Source organism: Protopterus annectens, chromosome 3.part1 (genome assembly GCF_019279795.1).
Source record: "Protopterus annectens isolate FY-2018-M chromosome 3.part1, PAN1.0, whole genome shotgun sequence".
NCBI lineage: Eukaryota > Metazoa > Chordata > Ceratodontiformes > Protopteridae > Protopterus > Protopterus annectens.
The window spans coordinates 741802189-741822553 of record NC_056732.1 but is presented as its reverse complement, the minus strand read 5'-3'; positions in this window follow the sequence as shown (position 1 = coordinate 741822553).

Genomic DNA, 20365 nt, shown 5'->3' with positions numbered 1-20365 from the left:
CTTCCCAAGACCAAAGTGGAGCGTTCCAAAGCCCTCTTGCTATAGGATAATGGTATACAATCTGCAGAATCATTTACAAGTGCATCCTATGAGCATCTACAGGGATGCATAGAATGAGACATCACAAATAAAACCAAGATGCGCACCTCCAAAAATAGGACAACAATCAGGTGGTTGTTGTCCATAAATAAGCTAGACAACAGAAGGAGGAAACAAATACATGGTAGAGCCAACTTCACTAAAGGAAAGGCATCATTGATCATTATCAGGAAGAAACAATGATCGCTCATAAAATAATCCAAGGACAGTTTCTAAAGACAAATAGCCAAGGAATGTAAGAATAACAACCACAAAGCCTTTGGTAGCTATACCAGACATGTAGGTGTGAACTTCCAAATATGCTGTCAGCTACTGAAAAAAGGAAAGAAATACACCAAACCAACTTTCATTGTCTACATCCAGGGGGACAAGTTCAGTGTAAACTCCCCCCATCACCCCCAAAAGGGCCTGTGTCCATCACAGAAGGATGCTGAACCCCAGACGTTATGGACATGCAGGTAAAGACAGCCCTCACCAAAGCTAAGAACACAGCATCATTGTGACTGGATGGTGTCCCAGGCTGCATCTTACACTAGGCCCATGAGCAACTAGACCCTCACCTACATTCACTGTCCAGACACAAGCGTACCACAGGCTATGTACCCAAATAATGGCATACACAAACAGTCATCCAGCTCCACAAAGGGGGTGCCACAACAGAACATGGACACCATTTCCCAATATGTCTACTCAGCCTGGTCTACAGAGCTATTGAGCAAATTGTCATGGAACCCCTAAACAGAGACATTGGAGACCTCCAGACACTGGACTCTCCACAACTTTGCCTTGTTAAAGTCAGATCCTGGCTTCTAAACCTAGTTGACTTATTTCAAACAGTTACCTAGGACATAGATGGAGGTAAAAGTAGTCCACACAGCCCACATGGACCTCACTAAGGACTTTCTACACCATTCCCCACTCTGTCATCATGGACAAACATACCAGCTGGAACATTAACAGCTATGTCACAGGATGGGTGCCCACATGGCTCACAGATCAAACACACATGTTCAGAGTTGCTGGTGCCATGTCCAACTCTAAGCCAGTCACAAATGGCATCCCACAGGTCTTGGTCCTGGGACCCCACCTGTTCAGTAGATACTGCTCAGAGGTACAGGCAAGCATGGGAGGTGCATGGCTGAACAGGTTTACAGATGAATGGTAACTGTGGTCCATAATCAACTGTACGGCTAACACAAACATCCTCCAGAAGTGTCTTACAGAGACAGATACCTGGTGTCAAAACAATGCCCTCAAGCAGAATGCCAAAGAATGCATAGTCATCCCCTTTGGGTACAACAAAGTGCACACAAATTACCACATAGGTGGTAATACAGTATGTACAGAGAAAGTCATGATGGCCCTGGGACACAAGTAGATAGTAAACTCCCCTTTGATGATCACATGGCCAAAGTTTTTAGACATTCCTTCAATGTAGCCCACCTAATGTCACCTAATGTAACCCACTTTGTATAGTCTGATGATGTCACCATCCTACAAATATACCTGTGGAAAGGATAACACACAGTAATGTGTATAGCGTGGTGTGTTAATGCATACTTTTGTGGTATCATAAAGTAGTTAGGTAGTGGTTTGAATCCAGCACTTGATAAGTGTGTGTGGTCTCCTTGGGAAAAAGCAACATTTTAGGAGAGTAGTAAAACACCTTAAAAGTGGTAAAGCAATCTTTGTCAAGGCTGATGATGTCACCATCCTACAAATATACCTGTGGAAAAGAGACGCCCTAGTAATGTGTACAGTGTATCGTGTTAATGCATACTCCTGTAATATCATGAAGTAGTTAGGTAGGGGTTTGAACCCTGCACTTGACAACTGTGTGTTTGTGTGTGTTCTCCTTGGGAAGGAGCAACCTTTTAGGAGAGTAGTAAAACACCTTAAAAGTGGTAAACCAATCTTTGTCAAGTCTGATGATGTCACCATCCTACAAATATACCTGTGGAAAAAGAGAACCTCCAGTAATACGTATAGTGTGTCATGTTAATACATACTCCTCTAGTATGATGAAGTAGTTAAGTAGGGGTTTGAATCCTGCATTTGATGTTTGTGTGTGCTCTCCTTTGGAAGGAGCAACCTTTTAGGAGAGTAGTAAAACACCTTAAAAGTGGTAAACTAATCTTTGTCAAGTCTGATGATGTCACCAGCCTACAAATATACCTCTGGAAAAAAAAACCTGTAATGTGCATAGTGCATTGTGTTAATGCTTACTCCTCTACTATCATGAAGTAGTTAGGTAGGTGTTTGAATCCTGCACTTGATAACTGTGTGTGTGGTCTCCTTGGAAAAAAGCAACCTTTTAGGAGAGTGGTAAAACACCTTAAAAGTGGTAAACCAATCTTTGTCAAGTCTGATGATGTCACCATCCTACAAATATACCTATGGAAAAAGAACCCTCAGTAATGTGTATAACATGTAATGTTAATGCATACTCCTTTAGTATCATGAAGTAGTGAGGTAGGGGGTTTGAATCCTGCACTTGGTGAGTGTGTGTGTGACAGTGCTGGGGGTTTTGCTTTTACTACCGTATGACATATCAGTAAGCATTGCACATGTGAGGTAGCTGTGAGGCAAATGCATATACGTACATGTTACCTCAATTATTGCATGTGTAGGAATCCTGCTTTATCCAGGTACACAGTTGTCATCTTTGCCAAACTGTGCTGCTGCTTCACAGACCTTAGGTCACATCTGTATGCTTGTGACAAGGCCAGCCACTGCAGTGATGCCTGGCCTAGTTCATCCATGTCACACACACTCATTACAGTTTCTATTGAATTGTGTGAGTGAGGGTTTATGGCCAAGGTATATGTCAGACCTGTTCAAACGCAGCAGAGTCTGTCAATGATGACTATGCATTATAGGTGTACAACAACCTTTGTGGACATGCATGCAGACCCCTTATTGCTTATGTGATCCACCGAGGGATTTCAAAATACCTTAGGGAATGTGATTATCAAAGGAGAAATGACGTAACAATAGGTTGCATGTACACATCGGTACCTGTTCATCATGTTGGTGGCTACTTCCTATGTGGTACTGTGGGGATACTATCTTCCATAAAGGTGGATGACTATGCTTAGTTTGGCCTATAGCTTTACAGCATGGGTTTGACAACAGGTAACTGTCTGTATGATACCCTTGTGGAGGATGTGTGTGTCACCTGGAGAATGCAGTATAGGCCACAGTATGCATTAGCACACGTGAACAGACATATCCCTACTGTGATTGCTTGTACCTAAGAGAGCTATATGCCAAACAGGAGTGGTCTCAGTAATGGGTGCAGCTTAATACCACTGGTTACTGGCATAGTATTGTACCTGAAGGATCCAAATGTTGCTGTGTGTCAGTTGTCAAGACATCATCTAACGATTGGTTATGGTCAGGCTGTTGAAGTCATGTATACTACTAGAATGCAAAACAATGACAAATAGTAACAGTATCACCCACAGCACAGTGTCAAACCATGTCATACACACATGCATAGTCAGGTTCCAAAATGTGTGTAGTACAATGCATACTGGCCACCAATAGAAACTATGGAGTGTTACTGTGTAATACAGAGCATGTCACCCTGCCCATGTGTCCACTATGCACGTACATGCAGACAGTGCACCTCCACCATTTTCACAACAGTACACCTGTAAATATGTGCTACACACATCCCACACATACAGTCCACTCTCTAACACATGCTGCCAATACTGCACACTTTAGCCAAGTGGCATGTGGGCAGACAATATGCAATTGGAACTAACAATGGTATAAACAACACTACAATGACAATCATAGCTTTAATGCATCATGTCTGCTCAGCTACACCTTCAAGCATATCATTACACTCTACTGCTGACAGCATGCTAACATTGCTATAATGTTATGAAGACACCCTGTGCATCAGCACCATGGTAGCCTGTTCCTGCTTCGATGTTGCAGATGACAGGAGGTGGCACAGGTTTCATCATATGCACAGGGTGTGTTGTTGGTCTGCCAGAGGCCTACAGTGAGCCATCCAATTGACATGTATGTGTGTGTGTGTGTGTGTGTGTGTGTGTGTGTGTGTGTGTGTGTGTGTGGGGGGCAAGAATACTGGTATGGGCCAATGTTGAAGTAATGTGTGTGAGTATGTGTTAGCCCTAGGTGTCTGGATTATGTGTGTGTTTGTCTGCATGCACACAGTTCCACCATGTGGTTGCCACATACGGGTATTTGTGGGACAGCCACAGACTGTACCTGCGAGGCTTTACAGATCACCATCTCTGGCCACAGATACAGTACCTGTGCCTGGCAGGGGTGCTACTGACACTATCAGGTACTAAACCAGACTGGGTACTATCCCCAGCGGTAGATGGATGTACACTGGACCCAGGTCCCTGTTGGGACTGTCCAGAGCCACGTGCATGTGGTCTTCTAGGACATTCTATGGACAGCCCACCCCCAACATTGCTGGGGCTGGTACTGGCACTATGGGAGCAGCTGTTGCTTGAGGGACATTCGTGGCGACTGCCAGCTGCTGATGTTGCTGGCATACGTTCACGTCGATGACTGAACCATCCCGCATTGTCCTGATACATGGACATGACATTGCGGAGGACATCTAATGTCTCTCCCCAATGTCTATTGGTGACCTCAGTGTAATTACAGATGGCACCAGCTAGGTCATGGATACTGTCTATTATGGTGGTGTTAAGTGCCCTCTGTGCTCTTAGTCCCTGGCTGGTGTACCATTCCATATGTGCCTGTGCCTCCATGACAGCCTGGAACATGCTTGAGGTTGTAAGACCTGTGGCACATCTGCCAGTGGCATGTTGAGCAGCAGTGCTCCGACAAGAACCCCTGGACATCTGCCTATGTGGTACCCTTCCAGACATCTGGATATGGCTGCTGTCTCGGGATGCATATGCCATGGATATCACACTGTCCTGGCCAATGCTGACTGTACACTGTCCCTCTGCTAAGGGCATTGGTGATGGATGTATTGGCAGTATGACTGTGTGCATGGATGGGGTGGACACTTGTGTAGTGTCGATTGGTGGCCCAACAATAGACCCTGGCAAACATGCCTGTGCCTCAACACACCTATCATCATTATCACTATCATGCTCAGTGACATCAGTTTCCCTGCTGCATTGAACCAGCCCAAAATCAGCACCTGTGAGAGGAAGACAGGAAACACACTTTACAACCTGTACATGATGTTGGCACACATGCACACATGCACACATGAACACATGAACACATGCACACATGAACACATGCACACATGCATACATGAACACATGCACACATGCACACATGCACACATGAAGACATGCACACATGAACACATGAACACATGCACACATGCACACATGTACATATGCTTACAAATACACTCCTCACTAAAACAGACACACACACACACAAACACACACACACACACACACACACACACACACACACACACACACACACACACACACCACCAGCAATCCCGAACATACTCAATAGCGTGTGATGTTAGGGTACTGTATCACAAGCCAAAGATTTATATCAAACGTGACAGCATGCAGGACGTGTGTTGCTCAACAGCCTGCAGTGTGAGTGTAGACAACACTTGTTAATAACAGTATACATGACTTTGATGCATGTGTGTTTTGTTCAGTGAATGGCCTCACCCTGGAACGCAATGTGTACATGGACACAACATTGCTGTGCAGGTATTAAAAGCCCTGCAATGTCCTGTGCACCATCAGTCACAGGTATACATACCATGGCTGGATGTGTATCAGTGTGTCACATAGATATCCATTTCTGATTAGACCATCTGTGTCTTTAGCAGATAATTATGGACACAGGTGTAGCACATGCATGCTATGTACACACACAGGATGAGTGGTGCATGTATACCTGATGGAATACCATTGCTCAACATAGCCATTGTACAGTGGTTATGGTGAGTGTAGGAGATATTGTGGACATGCCAGTGCCAGCCATGACATGGCATGCTACCACACAACTGCAACATGAAATATCACACATACACAATGTATGTCATGTGACCTATACACTTCATAGCATTACAAGACATATGTGTGTCACTTTCTACAAATGCTGATTGCTATGCATATTGTGTATAGGTGCATATGTCTGCACACATACAACATTGAGGTGCATAGCAATTCATGATATGTGTAGTACTGTGGCCACTGTAACTGGATGGGGTGTAGTGCCATGAGCCATCATCATGCAACATCATGTGGTCACTCAAAGCTACTAATGTGTGCCAGACTGGCACATAGCATGCTGTACCTGAACTGCAGTACCATGGCTACATTCACCATTTCACAGCCAGTTGTTACATGGGTTTGTGAGGTGCCCAATAGGGGGCATTGCCTAACATGAATGTGTTATGTGTTGAAGAGTGTTGCACAGCCACATGTAAGGCATCTACCCCTCAGGTATATTATGTGTGCTGTGTGGATGAGGTTTGGGATACTGTAGTGTGACCTTACAGCGGGTGTCTGAATATGCCATGTGTAGCATGTTAACGTGTAATGCGTATGACAAAGTTGTGTATGTTGTGTGCATGTGTATTGACTCTGCCTATCCAATTGCCACTACAGTGTTGCCACAATTGTGTGGGATGCTCTGTGTATTGTATGCATTTTAGGCAGCTATCCACATTATTAGGATGTGCATAGTCTCACAGGAAACATGCACAGCATGCATTATGCGTAGGTGTGTTACGTGTACATGGCCTACACCTCACCTATAACATGCACATTTGATTAGCAATATTAAAGATATAACACACTCACCAGCATGGGTCTGCTGCCTTGCTGTCACACCAGAGGGACCTACAAGGATATCAGACACTTTGTCAGTAGCAACAACTGTGGCATTGCTACTGTGTGTTTGCAATCTTACAGTAGTACAATGGTTGGCAGTCACAGGCCTACAGATTATATTCCTAATTATTAGTATTGCACAACACTAGGCACCACATCGTCTAACTACACAGTAAACATCTCACATAAGCATGCTCTAACAATAGAGGTGACAGTATTCTACAGCTATGCCATGTTACCTGCATGCTCCATGTCAACTTGCTGGGTGGCTCCAGCCTCCATGATGATACATGTTACTTGTTGTGGTTGTTGTTGGCCAGGAGCCACCTGGATCAGGAGCAGCTCCTTCACTCTGGTGAGGGGGGGATGGATGGCTACCCAACCACCTGTGGCAAGCTGTTGTCTGCGGATATCAGTCGCACACTGCCGGACATGTCTAATTAAATAACTGCAGTGATGGCGTACCTGCTCATATGTCCAGTTATGCATGCCTATGTCATTTACTCTACGGACAAGATCTTGCCACAGTGCAGTCTGCTCATGCTGGTCCTGGCTGGTTCTGGAGAACAGCAGCGCATAGTGCTGTACCAGGCTCGCTGTGATCAGTTCTTCCTCAGCCATGCTATATGCAGGATCACGATGGTGGGACATTACCCTGGAAGACAATGAAACAATATGTGTGAGCAAGTCATGTGGCACACGTAACATTGTAAAGTACAGATATCAATTAACTGCCTTATATAGCAACCTATTGGTTGTCAGAAGATACACACTTTCAATACCACATATCAGTTCTCAACCCACAGATGCTTGACAGTGCCTGGCACACTCTATATATCAAACCATGTTTTGCACAGCAACAAAGTTAAAACAGTATGTAAGACTATACAACAGTACATGGCACACTGTATGTGACACAATGCACCACCTAGCCACAGGAGGTATATATCATGCTAATGCATCATGAAATATGTAATCCATTGTAATGATTGTAAAGTCCACTGACAGTATTACCAGTATACCACACTAGTCGTTGATGGCAGACCCCTGCCTAACATATGTGCACATTCGTTAATATAGATGGCATACTGCTGTACTAGACTATACATGTTGCTAGATACTCAGTTATATCCTGTAACACACATATGACTGAGGCCATGGTACAGGCATACCCACACACACAGCAGACATACATACCAGACACAAAGGTATGGCAACCCAGGTGACCTTTACCTGTGTACCTTACAGTACTGTGTGTCAGTAGTTACCAGACCTTATGCCTGAGGTATGTAATCTGTGATGATTACAGGGAACACACATAACAGTGGTTCCAATAAATGTGGATGTACACCATAGTGTGCTGTTTAGGCATACAGCTTCAGGTAGTACTACAGTTCATACAGGAGTTGGATTCACCAGCAGTAACACCCAATAAGCATACATGTACTGCTTTAGCCTACAATGGGACACCCCAGTCGACAACAAGGGACTATGTCAGACCGTATGGCATACTGCTTTTTCTGCCTAGCAATTGCATACACATCTTTTGCTGGGATCACAGCTAGGACACATAATACCATGACAGAAACAGTTTCCCACTAAGCTATCACACATATACAGAACTCTGACACATTCACCAACACATTCACCATCACACTCAGTCGACCTCACATAGCAATTATTGCAACAAGTACATGTGGGTGTGTATCACTTCATAGGTAGGTAAGAGGTTATTGGCCCTAGGGCCTATAGAACTCTAGCCATATGCTACCCTGGCCTTTGACACACAGGTAATTACATTTCACATGGTCCTGTCAAGCAGAGACACTGAGGTGATGGCCTGAGTGTATTCACTATCTCCCATACAATCTCTAGGATTATTTATGATGACTGCTAATTAGGAGCTTTGTTTGCTATGGATAGTTGGTTTGTTCCAGAGTATGGGGTGTCTCTGAGATAGGAATCTATCCCTCCAGCATGTGCTGTTAATTGTGGTCAAAGGGTTTGGGACTGTAGGGCATGTAGCTCGTAGAGATTGTGATCTGTATACATGGAGCATGTCCAACAGATCTGGGCTTGACATAGCTTAGTATGTTAGGCAGAGGTCACCTCTGGGTAGGCGGTATGCGACACAGTCTAGTTGTGGGTTTCTGGGAGGGTCTGCATAGGGCATCTGTTTGACACCGGTATTAGTCTTTGTGAGGTATGTCTGTGTCCTTTTCACTTGGTGTGGATGTCTTGTGAGGTACATGCCACATGAGGCATTGTACTCTATACTGGGTTTTATGTGTGTGGAGTAGAGGGGAACACTGACCTATATTTTCCTGGATGACACACCTTTTGTGATGACGTGTGCCACATAGATGGATTACATGACTAGTGTGGCACTGTGACTATTGAAGGGGAGACTACTGTCCACCTGTGTCCCATAGTCTCTTATCACACCTTCGGTGTTAAGTAGACTATCACCTATGTGGTAGTTCATGGGTACTGAGTCTTTGCAAGGAGGGATGCCAATGCAGTGTCAATGTTGAGCTTGAGTCCATGGCTTTGTCACCAGGCATCTGTTGCAGTAATTATGACCCTGTCTCTCTCTCTCTCTCTCTCTCTCTCTCTCTCTCTATATATATATATATATATATATATATATATATATATATATATATACACACACACACACATACATATAAACATCCATTGGTGTACATATAGATATACATATTGGCACATATACAGTCCACCTTTCATGGTGGGAATATCAAGTATGGGAAGGTTGTGAGGTATACAGTTATGTCATAATATTGCACAGTGTTGTGTGGAATGCATTGAAGGTGTTCTCAGCCTATGTAGCTTTAGCAGGCCTCACTGGCTGCAGCACTGCAAACCTGACGAATCATACCCACAGGGTTTAACCACCACATGCCATATACCAGCACTGTATGCTGTCTGGTCTGCAAACACTACAACCTACATAGAAATATGCACATAACAACCTTCAACATTTTATATATATATATATATATATATATATATATATATATATATATATATATATATATATATATACATATATATCCACCTTTCACAAACAGTTGCAGTATGTCCCTTACTCAATGCACATGTACAGATGCTAATATATCTGACACGGACAGATCTCTCCATATGTGTGTGCCATACACACACAAGGACCACACTGCTGTAAGTCCATGTACCTCACAGTTGACCTCAGGGGCCTTGCTGCAACATGAACAGGTGTCACATGTGAGCACACAGTAATATTAGAGGGTGTATACATAGCTGCTAATGCTGAATTAGCATAATAGCCTGGTACAGCTGTTGCCAATGCTAAGCTACACATTAATATGACTATCATGCATTTGTTACTCTGTCACATCCATGTTTGCATAACCATATTGGCTACTACCCCAAACAGACATTGTACACACCACGGTACAGAACACAGATAACATGGATCATAGGTTCTAGGCTAACTGCCCTTGCAAGCCATTTTAAGCCTAGCCAATTATCCCCTGTGAGATTCAAACCCTGTACTTTGTGTTTGCAAGTAAAACACCTTAACCATTAGGCCATCCTTCCAACACTTAATGCTGAACTACATATGTCCACCATCACATCCCACTGCACACAGCTACACACTCATTTCTCCATACCAGTAGTTATGCAGGGCATCTGTGCATTGATACGTATTGCTGCCAAATATGGATGATTCAAACTATGTAGAGTACTCTTCATAAACATCTACTACATTCCAGTAAATACATAACTGTTACATACCTTTCCTTTGTATGTGTTCGTATTTGTTGTCGTATATCCTGAATTCAGTTTTCAAGGTATATTTGTTTCTCAATATACGTTTTCTTTTCAATATATCATTTACTTTTCAAGATATTTTTTTCAATAGATTTTTATTTCAAAATATATTTCTTTTCAATATATTTTTTCTTTCAATATATTTTTTCAATATATTTATTTTTCAATATATTTTTCTTTCAATATATATTTTTTCAATATGTTTTTCAATATATTTTTTTCAATATTTTTTTTCAATATATTTTTTTCAATATATTTTTTTTCAATATTTATTTTTCAATATAATTTCTTTTGTCAGTATATTAATTTGTTTTCAATATATGCTTTTTGTTATCTTTTTTTACATTAAATCACTTTTTCTTTCAAAATATTTTCTTTCGATCCTTTTTCTTTATCTCTGCTGCAGCTATTGTCTGCCTCTGCGTGTGTGTGTCTCTCTCTCTCTCTCTCTCTCTCTCTCTCTCTCTCCCTCCGTACCTGCAATGGAATGATTGCATGTGTGGACGGCAAGTACAGACTGCTTTTATAGGTATCTGCACATGTGCATGTAATGGCCTCTGTACCAATTGCTGGCCACCATTTGGCAATTGCATGCAGCCTGCTGTGTGGTACTTGCAGTACTCACTGTCATAGCAACCCAGTGCTATAAATTGCTAAGTCAGGTAGTCATAGCCCTTTCAGATTTCCACAGTGGAGACCATGCATGTTTGCTGTGGACACCGTTGTGTAAGTCAGAAGGTTGGTATACTTCTTCTAACTGTTGCTAGGTGTCTAGCCAGTTACTTGTATGTTGTACTCAGACCTGAATGTTGCCACTTCCAGTACACAGTTGACAGTGTAGAATTGTACTCACCCCTAGAAATGCTAACACAAGATACATGGGAGTATGGAGTTTCTTTTCAACTTATACAATTAGCTGCCATACATATGTAGTTATTGAGATGTTTTCATTTGGCACATGAACTGTTTGGGAATTGCTATACTGTAGCTATTAATGTACTCACTTCTGCACAGTTTGTGTTTTTTATTTTGTTGACATTATCACAGGATGCTCATGAACACTGGGCAATTCCAGTACTGAGTATGCCTACCTACATCCTTGCTGTACCTTGAACACACTGGTATTTTGTACATTTGGGTGGGGATTTTCCTGCTATGATACTGTGTGGGGGTTGTAAAGTGCTGCTGTAACATTATTTACTGCTAGAATGTCTGGTTCTGTCATCACAGTCATGTAATGCAATTCCACAACAACTGCTGGTAAAGTTCCACAGAACAGGTTTTGTGTTATGGCATTCCTATCTTTCCTTTACATTCACATAGTCTGATGCATGATTGATATATATATATATATATATATATATATATATATATATATATATATATATATATATATATATATATATATTTATATTTCAGCAACATCCTGCTGTATATCTACTGTGGTCTAGTGGTATTTCACGCAGTCTAGTGTGTCCAAGGTCCGGGTTTCGAGACTTTCAGTGGTGTTTTATTTTGCTGCTGAGCAGAACAAGGCCCCTCATATGCAGGGTGACTAAGGCACTTTTAAGCAGTTGTAAGCGGGTTTGCGTGACACTTAGCAATACTTAGCTAAGCGCACACATGTGCACACTCGTGCAAACCTGCTAACTACTGCTTAAAAGTGCTTACTCCCGCTAACCCCCATGCTCATTTCTTTGAAAGAAAAGAAAATGGGGAGATAGGAAAGTGGTGAAAAAGGGGCACAAAGAGGGAAAGACAGTAGGGAAAACAGCTCGGGATGTGCAGGACGGGTGTAGGGAAGGTCCATAGCTGCCCATTTATTTAACAGCAACAGCTGTGCATATACTAGTAATCTGGAGGGAATTTTGAAACCTCCCACCCCTGAGAGAGGGATGAGGACAACAAATTATGTTATACTGCCAATTAAATTTCAGTTTCTGTGTCCAGCGGACATTTCTGCAAAATGGGCAGCTATTTATGAGGCGTAATTTTTTTCTGGGAGCAAATTGTCCATTTTTTATTTTAGGTGAGAGTGGAATGTGGGGTAGGGGATGTAGGTATGTTTTGGGAGGTAGGTTGGGGAGGTAAACAGACAAGACAAACAAGACACATACAGGGGCGGAATATGACACATGGGGTGGGTGAACGCCATTGATGGGGAAGAATGTTTGGAAATCGCAAGCCCATGAGCCCACAGATGGCAACAGTGGAACTGAGATCCCCACCCATGGGCAGTCACCACTGCACCTTCACAGCCCGGAGGGTGGCTGTGCTGGGGGCTGTGTAGGAGGGGCAGGCTCACCCATGGGTCATGCCAATCTTGCCTCGAGATGGCGTAGGGGATCAGCGACTGAACGCTGGATCTCCCTACGCACCACAGCCTGGACTATTCAGAAGGTGACAGGTGGCCCTCCTCCGGCCACGCTTGCACATTGGGGATGAGACCCATCTCATTCAGTGCTTCCACCCAAAGGTAGCACAGGGCTAATGGAGGAGGAGGTCCCGGGCTGGGCACGGACCTGCTGGTGCCAGGTGCCATCGCCAGCTGAGGTGGGACAGGTGGTTCCGCTGGGACCGGCCTTCCCATATGTTCTGTGTTTAGGTGACTTTAATGACAGTATAGCCAACAGCATTCCAAATTAGTTGTAACAGCATGCAGTGATATTTCTATTAACCCAACACACCAGAGTTCCAACAGTTGAACAGCAAGCATAACACATGCATATATAGAACGACAGTGGACATTCCAACAGCATGCAGAAATGATTGGTGCAACAGGTCACCAAGATTGTGGTGTTTGAACAGGGCACATGCATCAAAGTAAATGCAGATATTTATAAACCAATAGGACATATGTCCCAACAAATGTTTTGAGATTACACATACCCATTGAGGTGTGGAATTGCATTGTTTATGCACATACAGTAGGGTGTAAAAAGATACCTCCATTAACAACTTATATGAATGTATAGTTTATACTACATTCCTATTGACTGCAGGTATATATCCCCTACATGTATTATTACACTAGGCAATGTCCATTACGTTGTGGGGTGTGCTTTGTTAGTTCCTTATGTACCTTACCTGTATCTAATATACAAACTGTCCAGGATGCAGATGTTACTGCTACGTATTTATATATTTTATTTATATTCATATGTCTACATATATGGATGTGTTCAGGTGACATTATCAGTTATATTTTAACAGCCCCCTACATTTCTAGCAGCACACTGACATTTCCGGTGAACACAATTACAAACTACTCATGTGCCAGATTTACCTATTCATCCAGCCTTGAAACTACAGTTGAAGACTGTATATATGCTTAAGAGAAACTGGCACTCCCTTCGTCCTCTTTCTATGGGCCTACCTAAGTGTGAGTTGACAGCGCTTAATACAACACTACTATTTCTATACTGCAAGAGTACATCAACATTTCAAAGAAAGTGACACGGACACACTGTAGGAGTTATACCTTTATTAATTACATTACCCACTTTTGTAGTGGCTCTCTCATTTATTTGTTATTACAGTGCATGCAGACATCTTATTCAGGATGTATTATACCTTCATTTATGGTTTACAACACTCTTTCTGGCTCTGTCACTTATTCTATATAAAAATACATGCAGAGAAATAATTCAGGACTTATTATACCTTTATTAATGGGTTACAGCACTCTTTTTCAGGCTCTCTCACTTATTTTACATAACAGTACATGCAGATAGGTTATTCAAGCCTTATTATACCTTTATTATTGAGCTAAGACACTTTTAGTCAGGCTCTCTCACTTATTTTATATAACAGTACATACAGAAAAATTACTAACCTGCTTGGTGGCACAGCCTTAGCAGCCTATCTGCATAGGCTTGCTGATTCACAGCATGGACACCTGCAGCTGTGAAGTAAATGAAGTGATATTGAGACATATACCTATCCATACTATTGACTACACTAGCAATTTTTACATACTTCAGTCCATGGCTACCTACACAGTAGTGGGGCATTTTGCATCCCACGGGCCTCCTGTATCCATTGTTTCAGTTGGTCCTGCTTACATCTCTGCAGGTCTGCATGGTGATGTCTAACCTGCTCACCAGTCCGAGGGATGCCTGTGGCACTGGTGAGTTCATGTGTGAGACGATTCCAGGCCAGCACTTTGTATTCCATGCCCTGGAACTAGCCCTGCAGGATTCTAGCATCATGATGATGGACGAGGAGCCAAACCATCACTTTTGACTCCTCAATGCCCCACCGTTGCGCTCTGAAGTGAGAGCCCTCTCTGACACCAGCCATTGCTGCCTGCAGATGAGAGCTACAGCCAGTTATGGTGAGTATTCCCACCTATGGAGCTTAAATATGCCTCATTTCCTGCACTTATTTGTGATTGGCCAGATTTGAAAGTTCTCAGCTGAGTGCATACCTGCTTAGCACTGGGTAAACTTTGATTCATATGTATATGTGTGTTGACAGTACATAGGTTCATACTTCATACTAGGTTCATAGGTTCATACTAGGCTATCTGCCCTAGGGCATTTATAAGCCTAGCCAGAGTGTGTGGCTTTCAGCACCCCTTAGGATGAGAATACTATACCCATTAGTTTGCTGTGCCTCTGTCCAGCAGTGATACAGAGAGGATTCCCGGGGTAAACCTACGATCTCCCATCCACTCATCAAAATTTCTCTTGAACAGAGTCAGTGAGGGGCTCTGCCTCACATTGACTGGGATTCTGTTCCATAGTGTAGGGAGTCTCTGGGTGATGAATCTGTCCCTCCAGCACGTCCTATTTATATCCGTGTTGAGGTTTAAGTCTCTTGCTCTCGTGGCTCTGGTGGATTTGGATTTTTTGAGGTGGAGCATGTCCATTAATTCCGGGTTGGACATGGCCTTGTATGTCAGGCACAGATCACCTCTGAGCAGACGGTATGCGACTGAATAGAGCTGGAGTTTCTTCAGTCGGGCATCGTATGACATATGTTTGAGCCCCTTTGTCCTTTTGGTGAGGAACTTTTCGGGTCTTTCCAACTGCTGCAGGTGTCGGGTAAGGTACATTCCGAATGGGGCGTTGTACTCAATCATTGGTCTGATAAGTGAAGAGTACAGGGGTACAATGACCTCTCCTGATCTGGATGTGAATCCCTTCATGATCAGGTGGGCAATGTAGAAGGTCTTCCTAACCACTTTGGCAATGTGACATAAACATCAAATGCTGTCATGGCTTAGTGGATCAGTACTGTGATTATAGTGCACACGATCCCGGGTTAGAGACCTCTCATTGCTTTTTTATTTTACTACTGGCCTGACCGGTAGGGGATGTGGCTGTGTTTAGCCAACATTGCTCAACTTTGCCCAACATTGTTCTACGTTTACCGACATTGCGCTAGTTAGCGCGGTGCACAGCTTCGCGCACACATGTTTGGTTTGCGCTAGTTGACGAGATGCGCAGCTCCGTGCAAAGCTATTGCACTAGTTAAACCAGTGCTTAGCTACGGGCAATTATTCTTAAATGTGCTTAATACTGGTAAATGTTGCTTAACAGTGCTTCATGTTGCTTATGATAGATTACTTATGCATTCATTAGTATGCATGACAGTTTCACCTTCTTATAAATATATTTAGAATATCGTTCACTACTACATAGGCCATTTCGATGCATTTTAATAAAATTTAAAAGGTAAATGTCAGGACTTATTTTTATGCACGGATTTCCTACAGAAAATGGAAAGGGGAGTGGTGAGACTCGAACCGGGAATGCCTCCTCTTTGTACGAAGGCTTTACCACTACACTATTGCTATTTGTCTTAATTTGCATATAAGCAGTTTATTATCCTCTTCAATGTCTAAACTGCTAACTGTAGCTAAGCAATGGGCACACCCGTGCACACACGCGCAAATACGGGCAGCTATATTGTGAATAATAAAAAAAATTGTTTTACATTTTATTTCATTTGTACAGGGCTTTTGAATGTGGGGGAGTATAGTGTTGGGGGTATACACATTTGAGCGGACTCGCTCATATCTGATGACATTTGCAGATTTAGGCACTTGCAGGGGCGTGGACATTTTGACTGCTCGGCAGTCTGACACGCCCCTGCACTCCTACATGCTCAGTGTTAGCCTGGGAGTTGAGTCACCGCACCCTCATGCATATGCATGAAGTGCTGACGTCATACTCTTAGACGGCAGTCTCCGAGTAGGACTTCGTTCTTCCTACACGGAGGATTACTGAATCCCCCCTCAGCCTTTCCCCTTAGCAATCACTATTCCATGGTCTTGTTGTGTTATGCATGTCATTGACTATAATGGAAAAATGCTGAATTTAATTTAAAAGCATATTTCCAGCTTTTTTAATTTTTTTCGGCCCGATCCCGTTTGCCCACCACTGCCCTATGCTTAAACGTCTGAAATTGGCCAAAAAAAACAGTTATTTATTTTTTAATTTTGAAACCAGTTTTCATGCCTATGGCCATATAGTTGGCTTTTGGCATGCTTAACCCTTATAATACATGCTTTTTTACGAGCTGTCATGCCTCTGTTTTGTAGTTTGCAGATATGTATTCAGCTACTGGCTGAATACATTTCTGCAGTCTACACTAATTAATGGATGTGTAAGTAAAGAAATATATATCAATAATGGTATAAGGTAAGGGTGTTCCATGAGGATACATATTATGTTGTCGAACCATAACATGTTCGAACGCCATATAGTCGAACCCATATGTTTGAACTTGGAAAAGTTTGAATGTTTCAAAGGGGATTTCCATTCAGGGCAGAAAGGGAAGATTTCCCTTTATTGCACTGTTGTGTGATCTCGGAGTTGGAATAGTTAAAGAGCGGGGGGGGGTGGGGGGTGCAGGGGGGCTTGATATTATTATAACATCTAAAAATAAAGAGTGGATAAGTCAAGTTATTTATTTAGCTGAACGATTAAGAGAAAAAGGTATGATACTTAATAAAGAAAAGAGTAAAGAACTGAGTAATACAATAAAAATAGCAGGCATTCAATTTCCAGTGAAGGAAATATCTGTTTCCAGGATACACTTTGATAAAGAAGACCATAAGAAAGGGTGGGAGCTAATGATAAAGGAAAGAAAAGATATTTGCACAGTATGGAAAACATAGATTAATATACAAGAAAAAAGTGTATTTGATTAATTTCATTTTATTAGGAAAAGTAGCATATTTGCCTGTCTTTATTATGATTCCTAGAGGAGAAGAAATACTGTTATTAGAAATAGTTTTTTCCTTTGTATGGGGATCAAAACAAAATTCTGTTAAAACGGGTGTTTTATATATGGACAAGAAAAATAGAGGATTAAGCATGATAAATCCAATAGTGTATGCTGCTTCATTAAACTGGGTTCCTATCACGTAGTTAAACTTTTACAAGTTCAAACCACATATGGTCGAGACCATCCCCACAGATTCTCTAAAGCTTGCACAGCGTGCAGGAGCGCAAGCAGGCAATATGTATGCCGTGTGATCCAGGAACAGGCTGCAGGGACATGCACGAGGGCTCTTGCACTAATCCTGCATGGACTTACCCCTTGTATGCAAATCACCCCGTTTGCAGGAGAAATCTACGCAAATCAGGTGATTTTGCAATCCAGAAAGCGTGCAACCCTCCGTGCAGGACTAGTGCTATCTGCAAAAATATACTCGGTTAGTAACCGAGTACATTTCTGAAAAATCCAAAACGGAGCTGTGACAGCTCCAAATAAAGGCTGCATATCATGTAGTAAGCATCCCAATGGCCAAGTATAAGGCCATTGGCATTGCAAACATTAAAAAAATACAGAAATCAACATTTTTTTTTAGCCAGTCTCGGCTGTTTAAGCGTAGGGTAGCGGTGGGGGGAAAATAACAAAATGAACCAAAATTAAGCATTCTAACTAAAATCAGTATTCTGCCATGCAAGTCAATGGCAGGCAGAAGACAGCATGGCCAGTGAGTAGTGGTTGCTAAGGGGGGAGGCTCAGTGTGAGACATGTAACTATGCATTAGCAGGCAATCCTATGCAAATGAGGGAAAGGATAGTGAATCCCAGTTTTCCCCAGCATGTGAGGCAGATCCCAACAGTGTAAGAGTAGGGATAGTTTAGTGCAAGCCTAGGAGTTATGTGTCATCATGGGGGTGTGTGTCAGGCATACTGTAAGTGGATTGGAGCCCTGTGGCTCGGCTGTGCTCCTAGCTTAACACAACTAAGCTAGGGGGTGTGTCTAAACCTGCCTAGCACTCTTTACAAAGTCTAAGTGGGTGTGCACACCGTGCACTGGGTTTTACAGGAAGAAAAAAGAAGTTAAACCAGGAAATAGCAGCACTGTGCACATTTGAGCACTCTGTTTGTGCGGCGCGCTTCCGGGCTTAAACAGGAAGGCAATGGGAAGGGAAAACAGCAGTAGGAAGGTAATCAAAGAAAACTAGCTTAGCTGGCAGGTGAAATGTATCAGAATCAGCCAGTTACACAGGCAGCAGAGCAGCCCAGCCCAGAACACTACTATAAACTTAGCAAACACCTTAAGCTCTGTTTTTTTCCCACACTCTACACCACTGGTGTATACAAGTAGGGAAATTTTAACAAACAAACCTACAAAATGAGAAGGGCTGCAACAGGCAACATAGAACAACATGTGCCAGAGGCTAAAGGTGGTGAGGATGTGAATGCTGCCAATCAACCCACAGTGAGGAGACGGAGAAGAGTGTACAGACCCAGGGTAACCTACCAGGGGCTACATGAGCTGGAGTTAGTGGAGCGTTAAAGGGTGGACAGAGACCTCCTACAGCAAATTGTTGAGCTGTGCTGGCCACACCTGATACATCAAACTGACTGAGGGTAACCCATCTCAGTGGATAGCAAGGTATGTGTAGGCCTAGGAATACTAGCCACAGGTACCTCCCAAAACTCAACTGGGGATATCATGGGGATCTCACAGGCATCAGCATCCAGAGGGTCTATATTAGATCAGTGAACGCTTAAAAAAGTGAACGCTGATTGATTGAACTTATGTAAGCGAAAGCTTACAATCTCGAAAAATCTCTGATCCAAAACACATACACACAACACAAGCACACCAAACAAACAGCAATCCACAAACATACACCTAAAATCTGACACCTAACCCTACACTAAACTATGCACACACCACTAACTATCCACTTACCTTAACCCAAACCCTAACCCTAAGGTCCGTCACTATTGCACACTCACCTCACCTGCTCCCTAACCCTAACTCACCTAACCTGCTCTAACCCTCACGTCCACACAATCGCACACATACCTAACCCGTGTCCTAACCCTAACTCACCTAACCTGCTCTAACACTCACATCCACACAATCACACTCTTACCTGAATCCAACCTGTAACTTTCTACCACAGCACTGAAAATACCGAAGCAACAAAAATGGACAACCAAATTCTTTCCCTAGGAAAAAATTCGGGTTTTTGTTGCTTCAATATTTTAAACATTCGCTCACATAAGTTTGATCAATCAGCATTTACATTTTTAAGCATTCGTTGATCTAATATAGACCCCATCCAGAGTATTCCACCAGTTCTTGGATCCCATGTCAGCACATGCCAG